The sequence below is a fragment of the Anguilla rostrata genome, chromosome 1, assembly GCF_018555375.3.
Source record: "Anguilla rostrata isolate EN2019 chromosome 1, ASM1855537v3, whole genome shotgun sequence".
In the NCBI taxonomy this organism is placed as follows: domain Eukaryota; kingdom Metazoa; phylum Chordata; class Actinopteri; order Anguilliformes; family Anguillidae; genus Anguilla; species Anguilla rostrata.
The window spans coordinates 1,432,501-1,445,000 of NC_057933.1; the positions used below are offsets into that span (position 1 = coordinate 1,432,501).

Sequence of the window (12,500 nt, forward strand, 5' to 3'; positions counted from 1 at the left end):
TCTAACCCTGTTGCCTTCACCACAGATTTCCCAAACATTCCGTCCCTGTTAAAGCTTTACAGGCAGCATCTGCTGACGGAACAGCCTGCGGCCTGCCATCGGGCCTTAAACCCAGCGGCTCACAGGAAGTGGCGCAGAGGAAGTGAAAGGGAGCACAGTATCGGTGTTACGCAGGAGACCTCTATTCCTCCCCTCATCTGCAGCTCAGTTTTCTAAAAGGGTCATCACGGAACCCGAAGCAGGGCCCCAGGACTCGTGTAGAATACCAAAAGAGCACCCCACTTTTTTTTTGGACCGAGGCGCATCACAAAGGGGACGTCCCCACGGTTTGTAGCTGCTCTTTGACAGCCAAGGGCAGAGAGGGCACTGGGAAATGTAGGCAGAGAGGGATGATGGGTAATGCGTGCCGTTCCTGGCATTAATCACTCTGACATGTTTATCAGACTGGGGCTGGAGACTAGAGGATACTTAAAGCAGCAAGGTGAGGTGAGGTAAGGGGGGGGGGGGGATTGATTTGGAGAACAGGCCGATAGGTACGCAGATGGTGCCCGGCCCCCAAATCCCACCCCCACCCCCGATCACTGATTATAGAGAAGGTGACCTCGACAAACACACCAGGCGACCTTCTCCCCCCCCCGTCCCATCGCACTTGCGCAGGATGCATGATGGGTAATGTGATTAATAGACGCTGAGACCTTGTGGCGTGTGGATGTGGTCAGCAGGGCCGCTACATGCTGAGGTCACAGCCTGGATTCAGCAGATTAGCTGAGCAGACAGTCCCCCTGTGGGCACAGCTCCTTCCTGAAGGCTCGCTCAGCCTGTACAGTAATTACAGTCTCGTGAACTCCAGCGGAAAGAAGCCCAGCAGGAAAAACTGCAAACGCACGAGCGTCTCCCTCTTCATCAGACAGCGAGCGTGAGCCTGATTAAAGCCTGAGTCCACAGAGCGGAGAGGAAGGCCGTCCTGAGCGCAGCGAGGTCTAGCCACACCGCGGCTTGGCGGCTCTTCTGTGGGCGGAAGTGGCGGAGTGGTGGTGGTGAGCTCTCTCTGTGGAGCCAGCGCACGGGGATCAGAGCGCCTGTCAGCGCTGGGAGACTGAGCAGGACCAGGCCCAATGCAGGCCCAATGCAGGCCCAGGCCCAGGCCCAGACCCAGACCCAGCCCCAGGACCAATGCAGGCCCAGGCCCAGACCCAGACGCAGAACCCAGACCCAGGACCAATGCAGGCCCAGGCCCAGGTCTCCCCCACTGCAAGGCCCACAGTGCAGCTTGGCTAAGGTTCTCTGATGCAGCATAACTAAGGCCCACAGTGCAGCTTGGCTAAGGCTCTCTGATGCAGCATAACTAAGGCCCACAGTGCAGCTTGGCTAAGGCTCTCTGATGCAGCATAACTAAGGCCCACAGTGCAGCTTGGCTAACAAACTCACACACACACACACACACACACACACACACTCTCTCCCTCTCTCACACACACACACATGCAGACACACTGACACACACATAGACACACACACACACTCTCACACACACACACACACAGTGAGATTGACTGACAGGGTCATAGGGGTGGAGTTGGACTCATTAGTGATCTGAGCGTGCACGGAGGGCAGACGGGCACAGCCAAGGACACCTCTGAGCACATGAAAGGACCCGTCTCAGCACCCATCCCATCTTCTCTCTGGTTCTGCCCCTCCCCTCGGTGTGTCTGGAGTCCCGCCACTCTTACGGGCTTTATTTATCCGGATTAAGCAGGCGGAGGGGTGGGGGGGGCTGGGGTAGGGGATTGAAGTATGGAGATCCCTGGGGTTCGAGCAGAAGCAGCACTTTCATCGAATGAACGCGGGTTCGAACAGGAGCTGCTCTCAGGACAGAGCAAACACAAACCACACGCTGAGCTTCAGAGCAGACTAATCCACAGGTCCTGCACTGTTACACCCTAAAAACACCACACTCACCTAACAAACTAAACACCCACATCACTCAGCTAACACTGCAATCTCCAGCTTATTTATATAGGAACACACTGTTCGTTTTTAAGGGGAGAACTTTACGTACACAATGCTGTTGCTGTTGTTCACATAAACGGAAAATCATCAGCAACGGCTCATTAAATCTCCAGCCTGAAAATGGAGGGACAATTCAATTCAGGTCAATTAAATTTTTATAGAGCTTTTTTTTTTTTTGCAAAGGGCATTATCGCAAAGCAGCTTTGCAAAGATCCAGGCGGAACCCCCAAGACCAGGCCTTCCGGGCCTGAACCCCCAAGACTAGGCCTTCCGGGCCTGAACCCCAAGACCAGGCCTTGAGTGTGTGTGTGTGTGTGAGTGTGAGTGTGTGTGTGTGTGTCTGTGTGTGTGTGTGTGTGTGTGTGTGTGTGTGCGTGTGCGTGTGTGAGTGTGAGTGTGCGCGTGTGTGTGTGTGCGTGTGTGTGTCTGTGTGTGTGAGTGTGAGTGTGTGTGTGTGTGTGTGTGTCGTGGGACAGGACTGTCTAACCGCCGTTGGCCTGCCATCGATCAGGCCGAGACTCCGGAGGCTTCTCTCCACACATCCAGAGTTTTTTGGGATTCAGCAGGTGAATGTGGTTCCCCCCTGGCGGTGCAGCAAATCAGGTTTTTTACCAAAGTGGGGGTGGGGGTGGGGAAGTAAGTGGGGGATTCAGCACTGCAGTGCTCAATAGGGTACTCAACCACTTAACCATCTGAGCACTGTTTAACTACTGAATATGAAACTGTGAGAAAAAAGCTCTCCAATCCAACATCTCAGGGCTATTGAGCAGCGCAATATTAAAGCTGGATTTGGGGGATCCTCAACTGAAGCAGTCAAAAGAGACATGGCACCTGTGTGTAACTGCCGCCTGGCTGACGCACGGCAGCCATTTTGTGCCAGAGCTCTCACCCACATCCCAGCGGAGCTGGAGAGGGAGGGACCAGGAGGCGCTTAACTGGGGGGATTTTATTGGGTTGCCAGACTGTGGACGCCAGGTTGGGGATTTATCCAGCACAGTCGGGGAGCAGCCTGTGGGCAGCGTGTGCAGTGAAGCAGGGTTTAGGGGTTTAGTATCTCATCAGAGACAAGGCTCCTCAGTATAACACAGCACGCCACCGTCCACTGGTGGCACTGCCCACACTGCCCACACCACCAGGTACAGGTAAAAATACACAACAATGCCAAATATCTCCCCATGTAAAAGGACAATACTGGAGGCAGAGGTTGGCTGCAGGCAGTAAAGTCTCAGTAGTGTATGTCAGATACATACATGCAAACACATTTTGCCTTTTAAAAACCCAAACCCAAAATGGCAGCATTTAAACAAACCCTCGGCCACAAAGCGATTAAAACCTATCATGGCGTGTTATCTCATGGGAACGAGCACAATTTTTCTCTCCTCTCTATCTAAGATGAGCTCTGGGCTTAGCAACCCCAGGTGCCTCTTAAAGCTCTCCAAACAGAGCCCCTCTGCTTGCGCTGGGAACATAAATTACTGTTTACTTCCCTTCACCCCAGGCTCAGCCGCTGGGAGCAGCCTTTCCGGATCATTCCGGATCATTCCGAAGAGCACCCTGCGGCACGCATCAGCAGGCCAGGTCACGCGTGCGATGAGCTGACGTGTTGCGTATGTTAGTAATAAATATTCAGCGTGAACCCCAATAATGACCCCACAGCCAGAAAGCACAACACAATCCCAGCGTATAATCTTCCCAGGGAGGTTGGAGAAGGTTCAGCCGGAGAGAAATTACTTCCATTTTCTGTTCCAAAGCAAGCGCTTTCTGTGAAGGCACGGCAGAGTGATAAAGACCAAGCACCTCGTCCTACTTTCCCTGTTATTAAAGCAGAGAGCCTCTAACCCTCTGTGTTTTCCTTCCTTTAAAAACACAGCACACAGTAATCCCACACTTTAAACCTTCACTGTAAACCTACACTGTAACACAACACTGTAAACCTACACTGTAATCCAACACTGGAAATCTGCACTGTAATCTAACACTGTAAACCCGCACTGGAAATCTACACTGTAACCCCACACTGTAAATCTGCACTGTAATCTAACACTGTAAACCCGCACTGGAAATCTACACTGTAACCCCACACTGTAAATCTGCACTGTAATCTAACACTGTAAACCCGCACTGAATCTGTACTTGTTTCTACCTTAAACACACACAGTAACCACACTGTAAATCTGCACTGTAATCTAACACTGTAAACCCGCACTGGAAATCTGTACTGTAATCTAACACTGTAAACTCGCACTGTAAACCTACACTGGAAATCTACACTGTAATCCCACACTGTAAACCTACACTGTAATCTAACACTGCAAACCTACACTGTAATCCCAGTGATATGCATGTGATTTGCATTTGCCTGGGACAGGAACAGGTAGTTGGGAGAGGGACAGAGGCACACCCGGCCAAAACAAGAGAAGACACAACTCAGCATTTACTGTAAGTAATGTAATGAAATGTAATGAATGAAAAGTTCTCCCCAAGATATATACAATATGCTTAACTACGCTGATTCAACAACATCCATCCCATTTACTGCAAAGCAAAAAGATTTAGGTTTAACCATCTTACCCAATACTGGCTTGGGACCGCAATTTGCAAAAACTATACAAAATGGGACTCAGAAATCAGAAATCTGCACCCAATGTACACAGAACCCTCCGGACAAATACCTTCACGCCATTCTGCCTTGCACACCCGTTCAAAGCTTCTGGCTTGAAATCACTCAAACACTCAACTTGTGGAGTGCCTTATTCCATCTTCCCCATCCCTGTGCTAATGTGAGACTTTTCTCAAAATGAGCCCTTCCTGGAAACGCCACTAGAATCATTTTCACAGCCCCAACTGCTGCCAAGAAGACTCCTTATGAACCAGAAAACAAAAAACATGCTTAATAACTCCCAATGGAAAAATCTACTCTCTGATCATCTGGCAAAGACTTCCACTTTGACTTCCTGTTAAAAACCACTTTGGCAGAATTCAAACAATCCTGGACCTCATTCATCATCTCCTTAAACTCATAAACCCCTCCTGTCTGCGTACCAACCACTACCTCTATGCACATCACCAGTCATATAACTCTCTTTTTAACACACCCACACACACACACACACACACACACACACAGGCACATGCATGCATGCAGAAGCGCACACACACACACGCACACACGCATGCGCGCACGCACACACACATATGCCGTGGTTGGTGAGGTCACAGCTGAGAGATGGAGAAAGGGGGACTGGCTAAATGAGCCACAGTCATAAAAAGGAAATGGAGAGCTCCTCGCTGAAGAGTGCAGAGAGGAGGAGTACAAAGAGGAGGAGTACAGAGAGGAGGGATACAGGGAGGAGGAGTGCAGAGAGGAGTACAGAGAGGAGGAGTACAGGGAGGAGGAGTACAGGGAGGAGGAGTGCAGAGAGGAGGAGTACAGAGAGGAGGAGTACAGAGAGGAAGAGTGCAGAGAGGAGGAGTGCAGAGAGGAAGAGTACAGAGAGGAAGAGTGCAGAGAGGAGGAGTACAGAGAGGAGGAATACAAAGAGGAGGAGTACAGAGAGGAGGAGTACAGAGAGGAAGAGTACAGAGAGGAGGAGTGCAGAGAGGAGGAATACAGAGAGGACGAGTACAGAGAGGAGGAGTACAGAGAGGAGGAGTACAGAGAGGAAGAGTACAGAGAGGAGGAGTACAGAGAGGAGGAGTACAGAGAGGAGGAGTGCAGAGAGGAGGAGTACAGAGAGGAAGAGTACAGAGAGGAAGAGTACAGAGAGGAGGAGTACAGAGAGGAGGAGTACAGAGAGGAGGAGTACAGAGAGGAAGAGTACAGAGAGGAGGAGTGCAGAGAGGAGGAGGAGTACAGAGAGGAGGAGTACAGAGAGGAAGAGTACAGAGAGGAGGAGTACAGAGAAGAGGAGAACAGAGAGGAAGAGTACAGAGAGGAGGAGTGCAGAGAGGAGGAATACAGAGAGGAGGAGTACAGAGAGGAAGAGTACAGAGAGGAGGAATACAGAGAAGAGGAGAACAGAGAGGAAGAGTACAGAGAGGAGGAATACAGAGAGGAAGAGTACAGAGAGGAGGAATACAGAGAGGAAGAGTACAGAGAGGAGGAGTACAGAGAGGAAGAGTACAGAGAGGAGGAGTACAGAAATAGAAGCAGAAAGGGCAAAGTGTGGGCAGAGTGGGCAGTGTGAGAAATCAAACCGAAGGGAAGTGGAAAAGGAGTTTTAAAGAGCTTTAAAATCCGTTCGGGCTGGAGAAAGTCCAGCATCCCTCTGACCTCACACCACCCCAGGCAAATCCCTTTCTACACCCGAAGAAACCTTCACAAATAAAATGAGTGAGCACACATTCTTTTTATGATTCTGAAGGGTAAAGGACTGGCAGTCTTGCAAAAAGCTCTCTGATGACCTTTATGTCCGTCATTTATTTGCAGTCTTGTTTTCGTTTTCAGAGAAAAAAAATATGTACCCTGTGATCACGTTCACTTCATATCTCTGAGAATTAATGTTAATTTTACAGATAACAGGCTGATAATATTTTATCAGAACGGATACCCAGGCTTTTCAAGTCAGTTTTTCAAGTGGCGTTTCAATTGCATTATCCATTTAGAATATACAGCCCCCCCCCCCCCCCCCCCACCAAGACAGAAAAAAACAACAACTGCAATATTCATTTGCATTGGTTCCCATAATTGCAGACACAGATTGAATTAGCCAATTCATTATCCCACGTCATTATTCCAAATCTCTGTCAAGGTCTTCTTGGCACTGAGATTAGGAAAGGGCTGTCTGGCCCATTAACTGAGACCCCCCCCCCCAACACCGCCCCTCGGAATTCTCAGAGCAGCCCTTCCTCACGCAAATAACGCCCCCCTCCGCATTTCTCTTCTTTCTTTTTTAAGTCTTTCTTTCCTCTCTGATCTTCCAAGGGCACGGGGGGCAGAGCTAAAGAGGATTAGAGGCTTCTCCCCGACCCAGTACCTGAGACACAGCCCTGAGAGAGAGGGGGAGAGAGAGAGAGAGAGAGGGGTGGAGTGAGAGAGAGGGGGGGAGAGAGAGAAAGAGAGAGAGGGGGAGAGAGAGAGAAGGAGAGAGAGGAGAGAGGAGAGAGAGAGGGGGAGGGAGAGAGAGAGGGAGAGAGAGGGGGAGGAGAGAGAGAGAGAGAGAGGGGGAGAGAGAGAGGGAGAGAGAGGGGGAGTAAGAAAGAGAGGGAGAGAGAGAGGGGGGAGAGTGATAGAGAGGGAGAGGGAAAGAGAGAGAGAAAGAGAGAGTGAGGGGGGAGAGAGAGAGCGGGAGAGGGAGGGGGAGGGGGAGAGAGAGAGAGATCGAGAGAGGGGGGAGTGAGAGAGAGGGAGAGGGAAAGAGAGAAAAAGAAAGATAGGAAGAGAGGGACAGCAAGAGAGAGAGACTCAGCCAAATTAACTGCTTTCTTTGTCTTCTGACGTAACTGAAAATAGCAGGAGGGAGAAGAAAGGCAGGAGGGTCAGTTTGGGTGTTTGTAGTTGGGTCGGGGGGGGGGGTTGGGGAGTATGACGGGGGCGAGCCTGCACATTCACACTCAGGCAGAGAGAGAGGGAGGATGTGGGGGCTGAGTTTCCGTGGCGATTATGAGAGATGGGACAGAGACACGCTCAGGCCAGCTGGTCAGGGAGGCAGGGCTTCTCATCTGTAAACACATTAAGTCTTTAAAGCTTTATTACCCAGATCGCCTGAGAGAGGGGAGAGCACGGCCAAGACCCCGCCCTGCCCGCTAAACACAGCACCGCTACGAGTGTGTGAAGCGCTCTCACTCAGTGTGTGTGTGTGTGTGTGTGTGTGCGTGTAACTGTGAGAGTGTGTGTGTGTGTGTGTACGTGTGTGTGTGTGTGTGTGCGTGTGTGTGAGTGTGTGTGTGTACATGTGTGTGTGTGTGTGTGTGTGTGTGTGTGTGTGTGTGTGTAACTGTGTCTGTGTGTGTGTGAGTGTGTAGTGTGTCGTGTGTGTGTGTACGTGTGTGTGTACGTGTGTGTGTGTGTGTGTGTGTACGTGTGTGTGTGTGTGTGTGTGTGTGTATGTGTGTGTGTGTGTGTGTGACCCCTCCAGATCTATTCACAAAGCTCTGCTGCGATCACAAGCACAAGCTATCATCCTAAGAGGCGTGCACTCGGAAAATCACAGAAAGGAAAACTGGCCTTTTCTTAATGAAATTTCTCACTCCTGATTAGTTCTGTCAGCTTTGTTCTCTGATCTGTCTTTCTCTATCCTGTTCTCTCCCTCTGTTTTTTCTTTCCCTCTCTCTCTCTCCGTCCCTCCCTCTCTCCTCTCTCTCCCCCGTCCTACTTTGTTTCAGACATAACACACAAAGGTCAAGTTCACACGGGTTTTAAAATAAAACCCAAATAAGCTGTTAAAACGACATGCCCAGACAGCGGCCTCTCGCCCGTGGAGCCTGTTCAGGGCTCGGTGTGATATGGATTTCCGGAAAACAATTTTTACTCCGAATTGATCTGAATCTCTTCAGTAGCCTCTGTCTTCTCTGAGTTTCCCAAGAGAACAGAACAGTCACTCATCTAATCTTCAATGAGTCCCCTGCACCCATCCAAAAACACACGCCCACACACACAGGCACACACACACGCACACACACACACACAGGCACACACACACGCACACACACAAACAGACACACAGACACAAACACAGATACACACGCACGCACACACACACACACACACACACACACACACACACACATACTGAATCATGCCCAGGTTCACAGGACTGAATTCCACGCTGGCGATGACATCATCACCATGCAGGTGTTCCGCCAAACGAATCCTGTAATTTTCATAATTTCAGAGATAAATTCCACTTCCTTTCCCCACTGCGTGCGCGCCTTTCCGTCGCAGGCATCAGCCAATGAGAATTAAGAGGAATTAAGGAGACACCTGGAGGCCCTGGCTGTCTGCCACTGGAGTGCGTCAGTCACAAAAGCACAATCAGAAGTGTAAATCAGCCGCTTCAGAGAGAAGCAGCACAAACGAGCCCAATCCCACACAGACAGGCCTGCGGGGATCAGAGAGAAGCAGCACAAACAAGCCCAATCCCACACAGACAGGCCTGCGGAGATCAGAGAGAAGCAGCACAAACGGGCCCAATCCCACACAGACAGGCCGCGGGCATCAGAGAGAAGCAGCACAAACCAGCCCAATCCCACACAGACAGGCCTGCGGAGATCAGAGAGAAGCAGCACAAACAAGCCCAATCCCACACAGACAGGCCTGCGGAGATCAGAGAGAAGCAGCACAAACGAGCCCAATCCCACACAGACAGGCCTGCGGAGATCAGAGAGAATCAGCACAAACGAGCCCAATCCCACACAGACAGGCCTGCGGAGATCAGAGAGAAGCAGCACAAACCAGCCCAATCCCACACAGACAGGCCTGCGGGCATCAGAGAGAAGCAGCACAAACAAGCCCAATCCCACACAGACAGGCCGCGGGCATCAGAGAGAAGCAGCACAAACCAGCCCAATCCCACTCAGCCCCTGCAGAATCAGCAGCACAAAGACAGGCTGACACTACACTGTGACCTCGCTGGGGGCTCTAAGCCAATACAATTCCATCAGTGTGAACTTTTAAACACACACACACACACACACAGGTAACTCAAAGCCAAGTCAATTCCGTCAGAGTGAAGTTTTGAAAGTGAAATGCTTTTCAGCACTGAACTTGCACACCATCTGAATTGTATATGGCACATAACCGTGGGCTCTTCTTGTTCTGTGGTTGAGTGTTTTTAGAGCCTGCGTTCTGCATGGCTGAGAGATGGCAGGGAGTTTTTAATAAAGATGTACTGAACTGAAGCGAGCTTGGAGGAATCGTCGCCTCTCCAGGGGGGAGATGGAGAGATCTGGCTCCTTTCCCAGCTCCCTCCGTCTTTCCGGAATCTTCCGAGGGCTGGTTCCCATCGGACTCCCGGAATAGCACCTCCACCAAAAACCCCAAAGCCCGTACCCCACGCCCCCACCCCTCCACCCACACCCGCCATCAGAGCCGGGCGATCCTGTACTCCCCCGCCCTGTCCTAGCAGTGCAGCTGTGACAGGTGTGCAGGCTGTGGAACGGGACTGTGCTGTCTGTATGCCAGCCCCCAGCATCATGTGACCAGAGTGAGGGGGGGGGCATCATGTGACCAGACTGGGAGGGGGCATCAGTGACCACAGTGGGGGGGGGGGAGGAGGGCTGTATGCAGTTTTCTTTTTTTTATACAATCTAATTATAGGCTTGTCTTATTTTTGTGTTGTTTTCTGTTCATTTTTGCTTAATGATAAATATAAAGTTCTAAGTTGTCACGTGTCGCTGACAACACTAGGGGAGGCACTCCCATAAGTCTTCTGGGGGTTTCTTACCCTCTCCTGCACGGTCCCTCTGATGTATCGTCTGTTTTACTCTTTTTAAAACCTTGAGCCCTAATCCCGCCCAGCAACACTTCCTAACCAATCACAACATCTCTCTGAAGGCAGGTGAGGCGAAGATGAAAGAGAGAATTCAACCTGTGACTGAGAAGTGAGAGGAGGGGGGAAGCTCAGAAACCTCACGCACGGACGGCCCCTCAGAACCCAGCCAATGGCACGTCTCCGTTCCGCCAGCACAGCCCAGACTCTCCGGAGACGTCTGATGTTCTCCCGTCAAACAGAGAGGCTGTGCCTCGACACGGAATCAAACCTGCAACCTGCACGAGCCTGAACCCAGCCCCTAGTCACGCTACACTATCACATGACCCCCCGTCATAAGAAAAGTGAAACAGGGGTTAATAAATGCGAGCTCTTACAAGGCACATCAGTGGAACAAGATAATAACTGAATGTCCTGAGTGAATTTGAAGTCAGAATCTGTCCGCTCGCTAACTGCCCGTGCGCTACGCTTCGCGGGGCTCGGAGTCGTTTTAATGATAACACCTTCCAGGTGGGAGCAGTGTAAAATCATTTATATTCATTATTAGCTGAATTATGCAGCAGTGCTGCAGTGTAATGTGGTTTTGGTTCAGTACCCTATCTGTCTACACGGGCTCTGGTGATGCAGCACGGCCCTTCAGCATTAGGCTAATAGCAAATTAATGCCTCCTGGCCTGAGAGGCTGCAGACCAGCCACTCTCTCAGACCAGATCTGATTGGCTGGAAAACACCCTCACCAAGGCAGCCAATGGCAGGCTGGTTCAGGGTGGGGTGGGAGGTAGGGTGGGGCGGATGGCAAACACAAAATGAAACATTGTGAACTTTGTCTATCTTGAGCCCTTTGCTTAGCATTATTAATTAAAAAATTAAATAATTGCCGCACCACATGCAATCTGAAGATATCTGCAGTCCCCAGAGACTCCATTCAAACGCAGCGTTTCAGCAGATTAATTGTATAGCTGTAGGCAGATATCCCCGGAAATTAAAATCAATACCAATAAATCACCATAATAAGCTATTCAGACGATACAGCCTAAATGCACACAGCTCTCAAAAGTTTAAAAGTCCTTCAGAAATGTGTCCACACACATTCATAATTAAGACAGAAGCTCATTTCCCAGAGTCCCTGGTGTAAATAAAGCATATTTTCTCCAATTAAGAAGCATCACTCATTATAAAAGTGTGCACAAATACACACAGGCACACACACACACACATGCACAAATTTACACACACACACAATTACACATATGCAGCAGGGGTGGGAGGTGGCAGCAGTGGTTGGGGTGTAGGGCAGCAGGGGGTGGGGGTGCAGGGGGTGTAGTGTGGGGAGCAGGGGGTGGAGTGTGGGGCAGCAGTGGTTGGGTGTGGGGCAGCAGTGGGTGGGGTGTGGGGCAGCAGGGGGTGGGGTGTGGGGAGCAGGGGGTGGGGTGTGGGGCAGCAGGGGGGGGGTGTGGGGCAGCAGGGGGTGGAGGGTGGGGGAGCAGGGGGGGGTGTGGGGAGCAGGGGGTGGGGTGTGGGGCAGCAGGGGGTGGGGTGTGAGGCAGCAGGGGGTGGGGTGTGGGGCAGCAGGGGGTGGGGTGTGGGCAGCAGGGGGTGGGGTGTGGGGCAGCAGGGGGTGGGGTGGGGAGCAGGGGGGGTGGGGAGCAGGGGGTGGGGTGTGGGGCAGCAGGGGTGGGGTGTGGGCAGCAGGGGGTGGGGTGTGGGGCAGCAGGGGGGTGGGTGTGGGGAGCAGGGGTGTGTGGGCAGCAGGGGGTGGGGTGGGGCAGCAGGGGGTGGGGTGTGGGGAGCAGGGGTGGGGTGTGAGGCAGCAGGGGGTGGGTGTGGGGAGCAGGGGTGGGGTGTGGGGCAGCAGGGGGTGGGGTGTGAGGCAGCAGGGGTGGGGTGTGGGAGCAGGGGGTGGGGTGTGGGCAGCAGGGGGTGGGTGTGAGGCAGCAGGGGGTGGAGTGTGGGGGAGCAGGGGGTGGGGTGTGGGGCAGCAGGGGGTGGGGTGTGAGGCAGCAGGGGGTGGGGTGTGGGGCAGCAGTGGGTGGGGTGAGGGGCAGCAGTGGGTGGGGTGAGG

General features: G+C 52.0%; 1 protein-coding gene across 2 annotated transcripts in view; it reads right to left on the minus strand.

The window, feature by feature from the left end:
- Positions 1-12,500, minus strand: part of LOC135257268 (receptor-type tyrosine-protein phosphatase U) — a 159,080-nt gene that overhangs the window by 80,416 nt on the left and 66,164 nt on the right. The window lies entirely within an intron of this gene.